Source organism: Amphibalanus amphitrite, unplaced genomic scaffold, assembly GCF_019059575.1.
Source record: "Amphibalanus amphitrite isolate SeventyFive unplaced genomic scaffold, NRLGWU_Aamphi_draft 001910F_arrow, whole genome shotgun sequence".
Taxonomy (NCBI): domain Eukaryota; kingdom Metazoa; phylum Arthropoda; class Thecostraca; order Balanomorpha; family Balanidae; genus Amphibalanus; species Amphibalanus amphitrite.
The window spans coordinates 24,343-40,837 of NW_024883403.1; the positions used below are offsets into that span (position 1 = coordinate 24,343).

General features: G+C 49.3%; 1 protein-coding gene across 1 annotated transcript in view; it reads right to left on the reverse strand.

Annotated features, from left to right (window-relative positions):
- Window positions 1–15,632, reverse strand: part of LOC122375751 — a 32,351-nt gene extending 16,719 nt beyond the window's left edge. Inside the window, exon 1 of the mRNA XM_043355246.1 lies at window positions 14,829–15,632. The gene's annotated coding sequence lies outside the window, so the exon portion shown is untranslated. The remainder of the gene's footprint in view (window positions 1–14,828) is intronic.
- Between the last annotated feature and the right edge of the window lie 863 nt (window positions 15,633–16,495).

Sequence of the window (16,495 nt, forward strand, 5' to 3'; positions counted from 1 at the left end):
TGTGACAAAGAGGTTCTAGCTGGCTTGGCACCAGAAAACGGCATCGTCATCGGTATATGACAAGCAGCGCGCTTGATATCCAACGGTGACCTAAAACAGCAACATTTTTTAGTTTGACCTGACCTGGAAGGTCAATGACTGACCTGAGAAGGTAAAACTGGGTATCATTGGATTCGTCTCTTCCCAAAGAATCTTTTTGGTCCTTACCGCTAAGCTCTATCTCCAACAGGAACGAAACGGCGCGGGGGGGGTGGCAACCCCCCCCCCCCCCATGTGCGTTCTAGGATGGGAAAATGGCATGTGCGGGCGAGGGTTAATATAACTACCATGTAACAGAACATGGGAAGATATAATCTTATTTTGTAGTAAAACTTTTACCTCGCTGCAAGCTTGTTCATGGCCACAAACTGAAAACAAATGTGGACTTGAGTGAGAATACTCAGCGAAGAATGGGCTAAGAAACCCGACACTAGCATATAAAAGCCAAATATTTCGTCACACTGCAATCTTTTTAGGGTTGAGTGTATCTATTCGGAAGACATTAAATCTTTTTTTTTTGTCCTAGATGGCACCTCAAAATAGGAACAATGCCACAAATTAAACTCAGTAACATAACATCAATTGTTCACAATAATTATGCACATTTGACCATATACTTTCAGCATTCCATATTCACGACCTGGTAAGACAGTATGATAAGTATGTGGCAGGCAGAATGGCAGATATTGAGTGGGTTTGGGGAGACCCGTCAGCCAAGAGATGATGCAGTCTGCGGTTTCAAATTATGACGACAAATCACGTCACCACATCACAGTTAGCATCTCTCAGCAGCGTTCCCACCTGTCTTTAACCTTTTAGCTACTTGTTCCTTTCCCTTCACCGTTTCGCTAACTGATCTGAAGGCAGTCATACGGGTGCTTAGCAAACCGTCACTACCAACCGCCACGGCCACCGCGCCGCCGCGACGCGTCGATTTTTTGGCGGTGAGACATTTTTGATGTCGCGCCCGTGATAGGATCTCGGAGAGTCTGAGAGCGCTACCGGTTTTCGTTCTCACGTTGGTAGGGTGGTGGGATAAGACGCGCGTCTCTGCAACCTCGTCCCACAGCAGATGCTCCCGTGGATTGCCGAGACTGATTTGTTGAACGGGGAGTGGCGAAGGTGTGGTAAAAGAGCCCGTGGATTCCATGAGTAAGCTTGTATGAGGGGAAGCGAATGGGAGAAGACGTGAAACTGAGATGTGCAGAGTGATGCACAAGGGCTGCCCATCGCGTATACTTTACTCTTGTTGCTAAAAGGTAGTTACCGAAACAATGTCAATCGTCAAGTCGTCAGCAAATCTATGATCTCCAGTAGCATGGCCGCCACATTCAAACAATCTCACTACCATTCCCACCACTCTCAGCTGGCGTCTCTCTCGCAGATAGCGAACCCTCCACGTGCACTGTACCTCCCCCTCCCCCCCCCGCCGTCGCGCCGCCGCCGCGGCGCCGGTTCCGCCGCGCGCTCCGTGCTGAGCCAGCCGACAGGCCGGCCCGGCGCCGGCCCGGTAAGTGGGGTGTTACATTGTGGCGCCTCCGGGTCGGTTATCCGAGGCGCGTAGAATTGGGGCCCGTCAGGAGGGGCCTGTGGAGCGGTGCAGGACAATGCAATGCCGATGTGGTGTTGGGTTGATTGATATGGACGATGACGTATTCACTATTCAGCGTTACGTAAAATGGTTTATGATACTGATGGGTTTTTGAGAGAGAGAGAAATATAACTTGTAGAAGGCTTGGACTGCATCGTGAGGGTGGTCGGTATTTCGATCCATTCGATGTTAAAACATCTATTTTTAACATATCGTGCACCTAATGCGCGAACAAATATCGCCAATTGCGGGTAGTAGAGGTCGATGGCAGCCAACTGATCACAAATATTCCTGTCTTGCACTCCCCTGAGGCGCAAACATAGGTCGCATCTTCACATTTCTTCAATGCACAATAATATCTGTACCTATATATCAAGCAGCGAGAGGAAGCAAGCCTGGGAATATTTCAAAATGGATCTTTCGTAAAACATAAATCTCACAAAGATATTTCCAGTGGCACTGAACCTTCCTTGCCAATGGTTCTAAAACTTTCACGAACCTGGAATGGCCCCTTTCACGTGGTGAAGTGTGAGGTCATTCACTACCTGTGGTCCGGTAATTTGAGCGGTCATTGGCGTTGACCGCAAACCAAATATCATGACCAGGCAAATTACGAGCAACGACGTAAACTTAGACAGCAAATGTTTTACTTGCCTCTACCGTGCTTCTTCGCCCATGTTAGTAGAAGTTGTAAATAGTTAGCGTTAGCGTAGGCTTGAAGAATAATGGAAGAAAAAGTGATGAAAGCATGACACACTGTGATTCAGAGATGGATGAGTTGATTGACCTGCGCTATAGCGAGAGAATGCATAGCGTATGTAAATTCCTGTAAAGAGCAACAATAATTGCCCCGTGATAGCCGTATACCATTTGGTCAGGCAGGAGCTTTGCTAAATATAGAGCCAGTATGTTCATTTAATGATGCTTCGGATGGCGCAGTTTTCACGAAGATGGATCAAGTCACGAAACCTTGATTACGTCATTGGGATAAACTATCGTGATCTGGAACGATTGAAATTGCGATGAAGTTCAAAACAAGCCGATTCGACGGACCACTTGAATGCAACCCAATGGCTCTACATAACTCCAATGATTCCTCCCCGACATCATAAATGGCATAAAAGTCTTCATATTCGATACGGATGATAGCTTGATATTACTACGTCGCATTCGCGGCTCCAAAATAGTGCAATAAAAATAATCTGGTTCACATGGGAACACACCCAAAATAATGCATTTTTGTGGCGCTGTTTGGATGGATTTGGCTTCGGAAGCTGAGCTGATCCGTAGACAGTGACAAATAACGTGTCCCACTGTCTCCATAGTTTGTTGAAGATAAGGATTGAAAGGGGCTACAGCTGTCGGTGTCATCTTTCGGAGACATGAAAAAATTGGTGAGAAAATGGCCAATACAATGGTTCTTAGCTGTTGCTAAATGATGTGTTTGCTGTGCGGGCATGTGTATGAGTCATGGGATACCTATTATTTATTATTTTTATAAGTTGCTATGACTGCCTGAAAAAGCAATAATTAATAATTATTTAAAACCAGATTCAGTGGTTTTTAGTTTACAGTTTCATAAGTTTTCAACGACCTATTTTATTGTAATACTCGCAAGGTATCAAATAATGCATATTGATAAAGAATCCATAGTGTTCTCCGTAGTAAGAGCGTGCTGCAATGCTATATTCCTCAAATCTCCTGACCCACACACGGCGGTAAGCCATCCCAGCTCTCCCCTTTGAACCGCTACCCAGCACCCCCTCCCCCCCCCCCCCGCCGGGTCTCGCTCACACTACACAGGGCGTCACCGTTCCTAACACCCTCTCCCTCTCCAAACGTGGACTGAAACGTCTCCCCAGCGGAGCTCGCGGGTGTTACTGAGAACTTCATCCGCCGGTGTCGCCCCAAAGCGGGCGTGCTCCGGGCCGTAGCCGTCGCCAACTACGCCGGCCGTGCTGCCAGTCGGCGTGGCCTTGACCGGCGCCTCTGAGGGCGGTACTCGGTAAGGAGTCTCTGGACAGGGCGGTACGAGGCTCCGAGTCCGTACCTGGGTGTTGTCGGGCTCAGCACGGGTAATATATCAATTACTGTCGACGGGTAGAAGGAGGGAACACCAAAACGGGCAGAGGAACATACGGAGAGATGCGGGAGAAGATGGGTTGGTGGGATGAGAAGATGGGGAGGTGGACGGTGGACTGTGGACAGTAGACAGTGGACAGTGAACGGTGGGCAGTGGACGATGGACGGTGGACAGTGGACAGTGGACGGTGGACAGTGGACGATGGACGGTGGACAGTGGGTGGTGGACAGTGGACAGTGGACACAGACATTAGACACTGAACGTTGACGGTGGACAGTGGACGGTGGACGGTGGACATCCCACAGTGAAGACTGAACAGCGTATGACGGTCGGTGGTCGTTCTTCACACGCATCCGCACACCACACACCGCTGCCGCCGCCCAGACATTTTTCGCCCCCGCCCCCGCCCGTCGCCGCCGCCGCCGCCGCCGCCCATATCAGCACGTTGGTTCGGCGTGAGCACCTCTCCGTACGAGACGCCGCCCTGGCTTGTCCGAGCCACCCATATAACAGATGCGTTTTTATCAGTCCATTGGGGTCCGACACACTCCTCGTGGTCGTGACCATAGTGTTCTGGAAGAGTCTCAAAGTCAGGCAATATTGGGCTGGCTGCTTATCTTATGAACGACCTAATAGTGAGCAAATATGCTTTAGGATTACCGGAAGGAATGAGATTCACAATTCAGTACCGGCGTTTCATGGTTCACGTTTGTATGTAGTTTGAGCGGTAGTATTCTGCGAAACATGTGACTACTTTGACCCTTGCTTTAGCAATTAGCATGCGGCTTTTATTTATGTATTGCTTGTTTCTGATTGTTCATAAATTGGTATCATCTGGGTATCAGGTTTATTTATTCACCACTAATTCTTCTCATTATCATTTATCAATTCCAGTATCTGAATATGACTAGTAAACAGCTTTAATTCTACCAGCTGTTCGGTGTTCCCGATTTAACACCAGTTCTCGTTACCACAGATCCTCGCGGCATTATCCTCTAAGGTGTGCCTCTGGGGCCATCACTAGCACCCATATCCATCTCAATTACCCTATCTGCCAAATTTAGCCAGCCGGTCCCTCTCCGGCGCCCGGGGTCCACTGGTGTGGGCCATTTCCGGAGTGGCGACCGGTCGCGGCTCCCCACGCACCGCAGAGGCGTGGGCGGCACGTGCCAGCCGGCGCCGGCATTTGATTTACCGCGCCGCCCCCTGACCAAACACCGCTGGCGCCGCCCCTGCGCCGCCCCGCCCACACCGCAAACGGAGAACCGCCCTGCAGACGGCGCCAGCAGACACGCGCTTTTTTGGCGCGGTGCACGTGCGATATTTTCGAAAACGCCCGATGCCGGAAGTAGATGGGATAAGCAAAGAGGAAGAGGCATTCAGGCGAATGTTTGGTGAATTTGGCTGAAGAAATAATATTGTATAACTTACCACATATTCATGGCCAACAATAAGTGCACTTGCGGCATCAAAAATATGTGAAAAATACCTACATTTAATAGAGCGAGAGCATATTTTGGCGGGTCAAAGAATAAGGTACTTGAACTTCACGCACTGTTCAATGAATTACTCGGTATGACATTGCAGACTGCTCAACAAAATGTCAGGATGCATATGTGTGACTGGGTGGTCCACAAATCAAATGATTGGCAAATGTCATCATAAATGTTATCTGACGCTAAAAATGTCGAACCTGGGGCTCCTTATCACACGCCCCACACCAGACCCTATTCAGTGGCTGTGAACAAACAGATTTCCTTTTGGAGAGTTCCGGCTGTCGGTGGCACCCAGAATATCAACAGAGACACGCCGTTACTAGCGCCAAATCAGGCTGAGTCTCTCTACAACACTTGGCAACGCTCCTGTCGCTAAGGTAGCTTCACTTGAGGCAGCTGAGAAGGCGTGACGGAGGAGGAAGTCAGGTGCTGAAAGTGATAACATGATGAGCTCGATTGGTTCCTACATATTTGGCCAAGTGGTTTCTATTTTTCACAATTTTTGTCAACGTTCCGTTGAAACATGTTACGTTGGTCGGTTTCAGCCAAGTCATTGGGTTCCACGCGATTAGATTTGCGTTCCCGATCGTGTTTCAGTGGAGCGCTTACCTCATCCTCATTACAAAAATTCAGCGAAACACAGGAGTAACTCTCGCATATATCGGCCCGGGGCAGGGCGTAGGCCACCCATCCCTCGCATCGACATGCCTGTGGGATGGTAAATACTCCACTCCACCCGTTTCTAGGAGCGGTTCGGCTCGTAGCAGTTCTGCTGGCCAGCCGGCAGCGCTCTGAGCCTCTGACCTTGCGTGTCTGACGCCGTTCTACAAACCAGTTCAGTAACTGCACGCGTGAGACGACGCGACTACGCGAGATACGTCAGACAGGGCGATAAAAATAAATCAACCACCCACCCTCCGGCGCGGCGGTATTGTACCAAACCCCGGCTCTGCGGCGAGTTTGCCGCGTCGGCGCCGCGTTAGTCGCGCTATGAATGGAGCGTTCCGTGCCTCAGCACCGGCCTCCCACACACCGAGGGAGTGCTTACCTGTAAACGAGCCCATAAGGACCAGAGTCTCGGCGCGCTCCGGCGGCAGATCGCCCTTAGCGCGACTGCATCCATAATGAATGGAATGAATGGGATTATGGACGAATGAATGGGGCTGGTCGGCCGGCGCCGGGCGGCGGCGGCGGTGGCGGCGCGAGTAGTCCGCGCCTAGACGGCGCCGGCACGGCAGCTCTGCGATCCCCCAGAGATGACGAGAGGCTCCCGTCTGGCCGGACGGGACCGAGCCCAGGTTCCCAGCTAGGACGAGAGCTGGGGCTGAGGCTGCTGTCTGGCAAGAAGATACTATGCCACTGTTCCCAGTCGACCAGACGGGAGTGAGCCATGGCTCCCAAAGTCACCCAAACCAGACTGTCCGCAGCTGTCTGTTTGCAGTCAGATAAGAGCTGGTCGCTGGGGTCAGGGCTTCCTAGCCGGTAGCCGCCCAAACGGGACTTAGCCGCGGCTCCAAGCTGGCTCAGACGAGAGAGCTGGCAGCTGGGGCCTCAGCTTCCACCCAGAGACCTGAGCTTCCGGCGATGTCAGTGGGGGTGGCCGCTGACGGAAGCCAGCTGTGGGCTCGGCAGCTTAGGCCGAAGAGCTCAGACGTCACTGGTGGTCCCAGAGGGGTGTGGGGAGTCAGGAGGTCAGCGTGGGGCTTGGCGCGTTTAAATGCGTAGGTGTGGGGTGGTATGAGGTGTGAACCTGTTTGGGATTGGCATGTCGTGGTAGGAAAGATTGTGAGATTCCACGAATGACACTGAATGTACGCTATGTTGAGTTTTGCAGCACTGGAAGCATTTCCGAATGGGGGAGAGCACTGCAGGACACAGTCGCATATCCTGCGTCATGTGATTTGACTGAGTGACTGACGCACAGACTGGTTGACTGATTGACAAACAAGTGACTGAGTGACTGAATTCTGAGTTGCGTGATTGAATGATTTACTGACTAACTTATTTAGAGACTGAAATACTAACTGTGTAACTGAATGAATGGGCAAACAACTGACTGATTGGCTGAGCACATCACTGACTCTAGCTACAACAACTGATTTTCTAGCTGATTAACTGACTAACTGACTGACCGATTCGGCGTGACCCCCGTGAATTCACGTACAATGACGCACACTGTGATTGGCGCCGAGTTGGCGCGAGATGGCTCACGACTGCGACAACTTTGGCGCACGGAACCGTGACAAAAGCGGCGCACAGGCGACGGATAAGTGCCGCCGCGTGCCGTAGGTGCCACACTTTCCTGGCGCGTGGTATTTCCTCCGGCGAGAAAAGGTGTGGAATTCTTAGCACCCATGCCTATACGCTTTGACCACGGCAGCAGCGCGTAGCTAACGCCCTGCCAATAGGTCAAACGATGCATTAACCCTCGCCCGCACATGCCATTTTCCCATCCTAGAACGCACATGGGGGGGGGGGGGTTGCCACCCCCCCCGCGCCATTTCGTTCCTGTTGGAGATAGAGCTTAGCAGTAAAGACCAAAAAGATTCTTTGGGAAGAGACGAATCCAATGATACCCAGTTTTACCTTCTCAGGTCAGTCATTGACCTTCCAGGTCAGGTCAAACTAAAAAATGTTGCTGTTTTGGGTCACCGTTGGATATCAAGTGCGCTGCTTATCAAATACCGATGACGATGCTGTTTTCTGGTGCCAAGCCAGCTAGAGCCTCTTTGTCACACTATCCGACCAGAATTTTGCTGCTGAGGTCATTTCAGGTCAAGTTAGGTCAAGGTCAATTATATGTGTTTGTATGTCTGTGTGTGTCTGTGTGTATACTGATGTGTGCACCGATTGTTTTTGGGTCCATATCACATGAAATCATGATCTGAGAAGCTTTTACCAAAAATGCAGTAAAAAAATTCACAAAAAGTAAATTCAGCTTGCCTAAAACGCAATTATCTTAGATGACCTAGGTTGACCTTGACCCTGACCTTGACCCCTGTACATCGTCGAACAACATGTTCCATGATAGGTGGGAGGTAAGACTGGCAAAAAAGGCCGAAATCAGGGTGTCAAAAGCTCACAAGGCCCATGGCAAACGCAAGATGTTGAGAATTGGCCATTTGGGTCATGACATGACCTGAAAAACAAAGTCATATCTCCGAAACCAAAAATCACAGAAACTTGAAATTTTCAGTGGACATCAAGAAAGGATAAACGAGCAGCTATACGAAAAATCAGCCTTCTAGCTCTAAAAATGTTGAGTGCAGAGCAGAAAGACTGCCTGGGGGGTGGCAACCACCCCCCCCCCCCATGTGCGGGCGAGGGTTAATTATCTTCACGGCAAAATAAACATAATCATAACGACGCAACACTATCTCATGTAAACCGTTGCATGACTACCGTAACTCCATATTCCTTCGGACATGTTCAATCTCACCAGCCAAGACAGATCATTGACATCAAACATTGCGTGCTTTCCTCTCTTACACGCGACACACACCTCTCACACCTAGCTCCCATTGTCCTCCTGGTCAGACACAGTTCGCTCCTGACACCCGGATCTCGAAGTTGTCTCTGACGTACAGGAAGGGAAATGGACTGTGTTGGTGCCAGTCGGTGGCTGCACCGGACAGGGTGCTGCCAGTGGCTGACATGAACCGGAAATTAGATGAATCGGAGTGGCTTGAAGCAGGATGCAACAGAACATGATTGTGTTTTGAGAGAGATTCATGTCATGGAAAAGAAACGATGAAATCTTATGGCATTTGAAAGTGACAATGTACTGATATTTCGTACTAATTTTATCCTGTTACGGCTTTGTTTAGCAACTATATAGAATCAATTATTCAGCAAATATCGTAACTGCATTAGTAATAAAAATCTATAATAAATATATAATAATATAAATGTGCAGAGATTGTCCGATCAATGGCCGTTTAAATAAACCTAGAACAATCGCGAATCGCTTGCGGCCCCTGGTACAGTCGCCCAGATACTGCCCGCTCACCAGAGATTGAGTTAGCACAGGACAGGGGTGTGGAGATAGGATTACCGCCATTTGTATATGTTGTAGTCATGACTCCGCCCAGTATGAGTCATCGGCTCTGGCCTGGTGTGCCTGGTGCCGGCAGGGTACGGCACAAAGGTCAAAGACCATTAGGGACCATTGGAGTCCTTCTTACGTCAGCAGTATACATATGCCGTGGAGTAAATTATATCGGTTCATTCGACGTCACTGGGGATGGTAATTTTAGTTTACTCCGTCATGAGCGGTCAGTGACTATAAGAGTCATCCTGGCGCCATCACAAGCTGTCCAGTGTATACGCATCGCCAATTATCATCGGTTAGTATCAATTTTGTGATGACGGTGTCAATGACTTCTTGCTTCTTTTGCGAGCATCAAGGATTCACAGACAATGAGGAGATCTGATGTAAAGTGAACCTTCACTTGAATGATGAAAATAATTTAGCGCATTGACGACACCATCGCACGGGATGGAGCTTCATTTGTCTAACAACAGAGCCAGTTTCACGAAAAATCGGGTGCAAAATGTGGATCAATCAAGGCTTATGACAGCCATTCAACGATCCTGACATCCAGTAAAGACAATGCAGAACGTATACCATCACCAGGGAGAATCATCCCATCTCCATGACCAGACACCATGGGCGTTCGCTGTCTAGCGCTCGCGCCGAGCTGAGGCCATCAGGGAGGCCCCCTCAGCCCCCCCCCCCCCCCCAGTAGCCCGGGCCCGTTTCCGGCGGCCTGCTCCGAGCAAGGTCATCAGACACCAAGTCCGACCATGCACATAGTAAACACCCAGGATAGATCATCATCAGGGGGCGGAGGGCGCGAGCAAGTCTCGAGGCGTCCGTTAGGACCACTGTGGGTCGAGCTGGTATAGAGGGATGAATTCGGGTGGCTAGCAATGGGCTATGGAATATGGAGCATGGAGTCATGATGACTGAGTTTGGGGATTGGTTTATATGGGAGGCGTTGAAGATGCAATGAAAGCGATAGCGTTACTGCGGTATGAAATATCAAACCCGATGTTTTGCAGATATTGGATAGTTGTTGAAAGCGTTCCCGATAAATCAGGCACACGCTTTTACTGAGAACGTGCTCACACCTACTGGAATCGGACCCGAGGCAACCTACACCACCTGTATAGAGTTGCGCCAGCTCACTTCTGACGATAATCTGCCCATCTCGAGTCTCTCAGCACCTCTGAATGCTAACCGAACAAAGTTCCCCACCGTCTGGAGCGGACATCCGGCTCCCCAATCCACCCATTCATATATTCGGAGCCCTACCCGCACGCGACCTGCGATGATGCAAGACTCGGTGTGGCACCCACGGAACTGATGACGGAGCCTGTTGCGTCAGACCAATTTAGGCCCGCGGCCCCAGAGGAGGTGGGCCAGCCGCTTCGGCACGCGCTCAGACTACAAACTGCTTCAGGGTGCAGATGAGAGACACGATGCGTCGTGAGTCGCCGGCACGAATCAGCGACAGATGTCATATGAAGAACCCCAGGCGTTCTCGCGCGAGGACCGTGGATGATCCCGCACGAGAATCGTGGACGGTTTCGCACGAAGTTGATGCCGTTAATGGGTACGTGGTGGTTTTACAAGGACCATGTCTGTCTGGCTCGAAGAGGATCCCAGCGATAGGGACTACTGTGGAGGATATCCTGATGAGAACACCGATTGCATAATCCTGAGGTTGCCGTCGTGTCTGTCTCCCAGCTTTGTTTTAGGTTATGCTTGTTGTTAGGCTATGGTTTGTTTAGTGTAACGCTGTAGTAGCGGTGCTAACTGCTAAGCAGTTCGCGCGACCAGCGGGCACATTGCTCAAGAACGGCCTCATCAAAAGAGCTTCGGTGATCTCGTTCTGCACACAGACAACTTCACAAAACATAGGAGCTGACTGCCCTACAAACGTGACTCAGAAGTCCATTCACAATAAGCCATTGTAACATTACCATCACATGCAGTAGTACTTCGAACTCATTTCCATGAGACCAGGGACCTCTAATTCATTCCAACCCGACCGACTCCACATACGGCGGTATTTTTTAATCTGACTATCGCTTCTGCCTATATCTGTAAGCGGTGCCTTCTGAGCGAGCCGCACCTTTCTCTGGGGACGACATCCCGTCAGAGAGAAACCCCGTATCTATATCGCCCGGTATCTGTCTGTGTGTGGCCGTCGCGTCCCTTTTGGCACACTCTCTGCATATGTATCCATAAGGGAGACGCTACGTGCCCATACGTGAGACTCTCCGTGTCAATACAGGCGCCACCGCGACCCGTTACCATTACCACACGCGCCCGATCGCTGCAACTCCCATAGGGAACTGATCACAGTGTCGGTGCCTCTCTATCTGCCGGAGAGATCATGACAGAGCCACCGGCGCGACTGCACGAGTGCAACATCGACGAGACTTCTCGGAAAGAAACAGCAGGGCGCGGCAAAACGACACGTGATGAATCACTACCTATTGGGAGGATCGTGTTATGGAGGTTTACTGCAGGTTCGGTGATCGCAGTAAATGTATTATTTTCGGGGTGCGAGGCTGACGTGATTGCCAATGCGCTAATGACAACATTTCGCCACCTAATAATAGTGTTTAGCCTGAGTAACGACACTATTATCTCGTGTTTATGAAGTGCTATAACGTTTACCAATACGACGCCATCTATCATCGCCCGTTTAACGACAGCATTGTTACGACATTTACGTCTGGACGATGTATGCCGTATTTTCCTATCTGGCGACGTACGTCGGGTTTGGATGATGCAGATCGCCTCAGCAAAAGTCTGTCGATTGATATCGCCCTGTATTCTGCATCTGTGAGTGGCCCATATATGGACGATTTTGGATATAGCTCGTCATATATGGACAACTGGCGCCGAGCGGGCGGCTGATCTCATGAAAAAACGTCCGAGCATTGAACTATGTCACGTATACGCGGTCGGGAGGTCATGGGTTATGACGGAGAGAGAGGGTGGGAGAGAGGGAGAGATGCGTGGAGGGAGAAAGAGAGAGGGTAGAGGAAGAGAGAGAAAGATGAAGATTGGAAATGGTGCAGGAGAGACGAAGAGAAAGAGAGAGAGAGAGAGAGAGAGAGAGAGAGAGAGAGAGAGAGAGAGAGAGAGAGAGAGAGAGACAGAGACAGAGACAGAGACAGAGACAGAGACAGAGACAGAGACAGAGACAGAGACAGAGACAGAGACAGAGACAGAGACAGAGACAGAGACAGAGACAGACAGATAGACAGACAGACAGAGGAAGAAGGGTCGGAAAGAATGATCAGAATATTTGACTGAGCTTGGCGGAAACTGTTGATTAATAAATTAGTAAATACATTTAATAAAACTTTATTGAATTACAGTTGATTACAAGGAACCATAGGTTTTCTTAGAAGCCCATTTTATTTATATCTAACCACGTCAACGTTCCAGTTTGTTTGCATGGATGCAAAGCCAGTAAATTGATACTGATACCGGTCTCCTAGCTTACAGCGGGCTTCCCTCCGCATGACATAAAACACACAACCCTGTGGTCTTCACTAAGTCTCACAAATGAAGCAGCTTATCCAACGGAGGGGCGTGTCTCCGCAGCCAATGTGTATTGTAGTCGCGACGGCGGGCAAATTTCCGGTCAAACCACCCCACTTTGTGGTGGGTTAATGAACGGAAATGAGAGCGCCCCGTCAGGCTGTCACCGGCTAGGAGTCGGTAATTTGTAAACATGTCACTGCTGTGGTCAGTTGCACTGTTGCGATGGTGAGCATTTGCCGTAAGAAAAGGCTCTGTGAATTGTCATTACCCGTTGCCAATCTGATAGTTGATTAGCACCACTCCCTTCTTCTCTCAAGTTTTAGTTTGGTTATGTTCAATAAGCAAAAAAGTCGTACAATATTAGTCGTAACACGCCGGAACGAATACTGTTTATTTTTTTTTCGCTGGTAGGAGTAAAGGATTATGGAGGAGTCGTGTAACGAAGTTACGAGATCGTAATTAGGAAACAAATGCAAACGATTGTTGACGATTTTCCTTTTTTCTTTTGTTTGTCGTAACTTTGCGTTGGCTTGTCTTGGATCACCGATTGGCTACTTATTGTTTTTTTTATAATTAAAGGTAGACTGCCACCTTTTTTCCACAAAACGGTTTTCACTAGAGCTGAGCCACCTATGTCCCAGACTGAAGTCGGTTTTCCGAAATTCGAACCCGTTTGCGAGAAATCGGAGACCAAAGTTCAGTTTGATGCCATTTTTTTAGTCCAAGAAAACCGACATCTCTACTGTTTATCGATAACTTTGAAACATGAATTTTCTTATCTTTTGGTAAATATATGTCAAAACTTTGATTGTTTCGAGATCAGAGAAGAATTTTGGAGAGTCAAAATAAAAGTTAAACTTATATATTCAGTAGTTCATTTTTTCCAAAAAGTGTGGGAAATGGGGTTTAACATGGGCCAGACCCATTCCAAATGAGCCATGATTTTTAAATGTTTTACGAACTTAAATGCAAAATAAATTAAACATGGCCAATTTCTTATGAAATCATATATTAGTAAATCATAAAATACCTTACTTTTTCAAATAAAATGTAATAATCTTATGACCTTGAAGTCTAGTGATGTGTAAACATTGTAGCTAGACATTAACCGATTGATAATTGTATGATAATCGACAATTTTTTTCGCGATTCACGTGATGATACTTTGTCAGGTGAATTCTAAAATTTTGTTTTGTCCAGGGAATAAATCATAGGCCGATCTGAGAAAACTTTTTGAAGGTGGCAGTCTTCCTTGGCAAAACCGTTTACCTAACGACAAAGATGACGACATAATTCAGTGATGTCTTTTCAAAGCTATAGATTAATAATATCAGCTTCGGGAACGCTATGTTGTAGGTGAAGTCAATGAAATAAATGGATTAACGACGACCAGTGGCAATGGCAATGGGTGCGATTCCCCGAAAACCAATATAAAATGAAATTGGAACACTAGAACTTACGTGACGTCTATTGACCAAATATTTGACGTAAAACAAAAACGGTGACGTATTGCCGTCATGATCTTTGACGAGCTTTCAAACAATGCATGCCTTTTCTCACTTCATAGTTTATGAGCTCGGTTACAAGTCTGCGTTCTAGCAGCACTGATCAGGGCAGTAGAAACTAGCTTTCCCAGTGCCCCCATATACATATACAAAACAAAATGTTCTCTATATACAATTGCCTTATGCCTACTAATGCCTTATGCCTAATTGCCTTGCCTACAATTGTCTTATGTCGTGACATGCCAATTTGACGGCATTGAAACCACGCTTTTCTATAGACACCAGTCACTACGCTCATGCACGTTATTGTCAGCCAGATAAACTATGGGTCTGTTCCAGTCGCACTTCCTAACACCTCTAAACTCCTCCAAGAGCAAGATAGAGAAGGTTGGAGCAGGGCCCTCCTTGGCTTTGTAGGGGTTAGAGCAGCCACTGGAACAGAGAAGCAATCTTGGAGGAGTTTAGAGATGTTAGGAAATGCGACTGGAACAAACCCTATATGAACTTTACCACCCCTCATGGTCAATATATCTGAAACTCTTACCTTTACTTTATGACGTTTTCTCAATTGCTGCTATTAGCCTTTACTTCAGCCAGCGTTTCCTGTAGATGACCGGTTGGCAGCAAAGCAGTCAGCCTTACCGCTCCGGAGCGGTGTATTGAACGGTTTCTGCTCAAGTCTTATACCACGTCCAGAGTCTGAAAAGCACTAGTCCAAGCTACACCTCGGTGAGCCTGCTTCGTGAGGTGGAATTTGAACTCACTAAACACTGGCGAGCGAACCACCTAATCAAGTCTCGAGAGCTCCACACAGGCTTGAAACGCGCCGCCCGTCCGCAGCGCCGCGCCGCGTCCTCACGGCGACTCGGCCGCCGCTCGACTGACTCGCTCGCCTGACTCGAGTCGCCGAGTCAAGACGTCAGAGTCATGGCACGCCCTGTGAGTCCCGCCCGCCGTCTGTCACGCGAGTCAGGCACCGATGACCTCGACTCCGACTCTGCAGCCGAGTGCAGTAGAACGAGTCCGCTGCAGCCAATTCAGGACTCGAATCGTTCGTCGACGTCCACCGTCCAAAGCCCACCGCTCACTGTCTGTTATTCGATTGAACCTCTATCGCCTGTAGTTGTCCGCCGAATGATGTTGATCGCTCGCCGTCAACTAGATCCACATTCGTCGTTCGTCGTCTTCCACAAAGCGTCCACCGTCTTCCACCTTCCACCCTCTTCCACCGTCCGTCGTTCGCCGTCGCTCGCTGTCGCAGCCTCCGCCGCCGACCACCGCTCGCCGACTCCGTCCGCCACGGCCGCTCTCCACAGCCCAACTGACCAGCCCAGTCCAGCACGGCGGCACGGCGGAACGGCGGACTACGGCCCAGCACGTCTCCGGTGGCGCAGGCACGACCGAGCCGGGGTGTGCGGACCGCTCCCCCGGCAGCCGGGGTAGGGTGCAAGGTGGGGTGCTTCCCCCTGACCACCGCTCCCCGGCCCCGCCCTGCCATGGATGTAGGTAGGTATGCCACTGGGGTTGGAAGGGAATTGTTGATGGTTAGACGACTGATTCTGTCCGATATTATGATTTTCTGTTTGCATTACAGGGCGGCTGCTTGTCTCTGTGTCTGTCTTTCTATATCTATGTCTGTCTAGTGTCTACCTGTCTCGCTGGCTCTGTCTTCATGTCTCTCTGTATTCTGTATGTCTGTATGTGGTGTCTGTCTGTCTGTCTGTCGGTCTGTTCGTCTCTCTGTCTTTCTGTCTGCCAATTAGTCTATCCGTCTGTCTGTTTATCTGTTTGTCTGTCTGTCTGTCTGTCTGTCTGTCTGTCTGTCTGCCAATTAGCTTGTTGATATTGTTTTATGTATTACTGTAGCTCGCAAATTCACGTATGACCAGGTCAATGTCACTGACCCTTCGTCAACTTTAACCCTCGCCGGCACAGGCCATTTTGCGGCCTTCGACGACACAAGTTGGTAAGCCCCCCCCCCCGCGTTTGGCCCCTGATCGAGCTAGAGCTTCGCGAAAAAAAAACGAGCGTGTTGCCCGTCACGAGAGGAAGCCAATGATACCCAAGTTTAAGGTCCTAGGTCATCGGTTGACCTGCCAGGTCAGGTCAACGACCCACAAGTCTGGAAGATCGGGACCTGTTAAAAGGTCGGGAATGTGTGGATGCTATGGGTTTTTTTCGGAGTGCTGATCACGAATATCGTGCATGTGA